The following is a 2,855-nucleotide window of genomic DNA, read 5'->3' on the forward strand; positions in this document are numbered from 1 at the left end:
AGTTAGTTAGTGGATTTTACCTGAAGTAGAGCCATACGTCTTGACTCTCCCATCTCTTAGATCACCCAAATAAGGGAAGATTCTCATCAAAAAATAGAAACTTGGGTGATGAGAATCTTCCCTTATTTGGAAAATTCTCGACATTTCCACAAATAACATAATTAAGAACCAAATCCATTATTGCTAATAATAGAAACAATTAAACATCAATTTTTCATACACACCATTGCAAGGATAAATAAGTAAGACAAAATCAAAATTTATTTTATTGCGGAAAAATCTGTCCTTACAATGCAATTCAACTGAAAAACTATGCTATTACATATTTCTTATCAATCTATCCTAACTCTAGAGTAGCAGCTCAAAAATCTGATCTTCGAATCCATGCGATCGAAATCCATTTCTTCATGATCAGATTCAGCACGCTTCTTCCTTAAGCTTCCTCTCTTTTCTTTGATCCTGCAAAACATCAAAATGTAATCTTATCACATCATGTATCAAGAATCAAAAAATAGGAACTTACAGAGTTAGTTAGTGGATTTTACCTGAAGTAGAGCCATACGTCTTGACTCTCCCATCTCTTAGATCTCTCAGGTAAACAGGGCAGCTTCGTCTCCAATTCCCCTTCTCTTGGAAATAGAAGCAAATGGACTCTTTTGGAATGGCACAAGGAACTATATCATAATTTACCTTTTCTGGATTCCCAATGTCACCATTTTCAATGTCCATTGAAGTTTGGGAGTTTGATTCACCAGATAAATTTGCTTGATCAGCATGCCAAATCATTGCTGATTCAGCAGCTATAAGCAAATAGGTGAGATCAATGAGGGTCACGTCGTGTTCCATCGTAAAGTACTCTCTTACGAACTCACTATATGATTCAGGAAGCGACTGAAGAACCCAGTCAACAGCCAACTCACCTGAAATCTTGACACCCAACATCCTTAACCTGTCAATGTGTGACTTTATCTCCAAGACGTGTGCACACACAGGTTTCCCATCTTCGTGTTTACTTGCCAATAGGGATTGAGTGAGCTTGAACTTTTCAAGCCTTTGAACTTGTGGGTTAGGAAGAATAATTGGAGGAGGTGGAGGAAGTGAAGCATGACTCTCATTTCCTTGATCGTATCGTGGAACGTCATCTTCATTTGGAAAGCTTGTTCCAAAGGACTTGGGAAGACCATTGTAAGATTTAGACATCTACAAAACGGGAGAAAATTCAAGTTAGTTGATAAGAATCCTTGATGTAACACCCAAATGAAACATCAAGGCTAGGATCCAACACAATACTCTACAACCTAGAAGAGGGATGCCATAATCTATTTGCAGAATATTTGAAGGTAGGTAAATGACGATTTACCAATTTCCACCATGAAAAACGAAAAGGAAGTTTAAGTTTTAAATGAATTGAAACTCCTAGATCTTTTGAGATTCATTGAACTTTTCAATGGCATGTTTAATCTCGATTATGCCCTTCAAATTTGCGACTGGGATACCGAGGATCACAAACAAGGTGTGAATAACCATACGAATCTACGTGATGCACTCAATGCTACTATCACCTAATCAATGTGCCGGTTAACCACACACTCTCCATTGATCTATGATAAACATCGAGCCACCCTTCACTACCAATGTCAACCCAAATTAGTGTGTCGGTTAACCACGCACGCTCCACTAACGTTTGGCAAGGGTGTGAAGTATAATTCCATGGATTAGCATACAATTTCACATTTTTACCTAAAGTAACTATGATTTGGGAATTTGTAAAAGCATTTAGTTACTTTGTACTTCATTATACTTGTAATAGAAGGTTTCGTCCTATCCTACCCGTTCGGCTAACGACCCTCCACTAGTCAAGAGTGCGGTGGGTAAGAGTGGATACCCATTTAATCGCCATTTTATAGGCAATTTCCTTAAACACCCATTATAGACCAGCTTCGTGAATGAGGCCTACTAATGGTAAGACTCACTGTTTACTCATACATATATATAATATTAGACTTTTAATGTTATATATAGTATAGGGTGTATTTTACACTTTTAAAATACTAGGTGGTCTAATTTAATAAATTATACTTTTAATTTAATTAAATGTAAACCAAAACTTTGTGGGTTTATTAAATCTCTTTTAATTATACACCTTAATTAATTAATAAAACCATAAGGGTGTAATTTGAACTATTTTAAAAAATACTAGGGTTTTAGAATTTAAATATTACATAATTAAACTATTAATCAAAATTTTAAATTCCAAAACTTGAGGGCAAGTTTTGAACTTTTCAAAAATTAGGGTTTAGAATTTAAATCTTTCAAAAAAACTTTTAATCAAAAATTTAAATTCCAAAACTTGAGGACAAGTTTTGAAACTTTTCAAAACACTAGGGTTTAACTATTTAAATTTCAAAAACAAAACTTTTAAGTTCAAATTTAAACTATAAAACCTAAAGGGGAAAATTGAAACTTTTCCGCAAGATAATTCAAATCTAAATTACAAATAATCAATCTTTATCTAATAAAACAAAAGATTATCTAAATTTTGACAATTATCTTCTATTTTGGCAAGGATAATCACCCAATATAGATAAAATTCGGATTTTATTGACAAAAAACGTTTTAGGTACTTATCCACAGCCAAAACAGGTCAAAATCCCGCAAAACAGCATTCTGCGTCTCAGACTCGTCGAGTCAGCACTAGACTCGTCGAGTTCATAGTGGACTCGGCGAGTTCAGCCATGGACTCGGCAAGTCCAGCCCCCATAAACTCAAATTTTTCGATTTTAAGCTTGAATAATCAAATATAGCATCAAATACATCAACCAAACAGCCCTAGACTCTGATACCACTGATGGGTT

The sequence above is a fragment of the Lactuca virosa genome, chromosome 2 (genome assembly GCF_052849685.1).
Source record: "Lactuca virosa cultivar CGN04683 chromosome 2, Lactuca_virosa_CGN04683_v6, whole genome shotgun sequence".
NCBI classification, from domain to species: domain Eukaryota; kingdom Viridiplantae; phylum Streptophyta; class Magnoliopsida; order Asterales; family Asteraceae; genus Lactuca; species Lactuca virosa.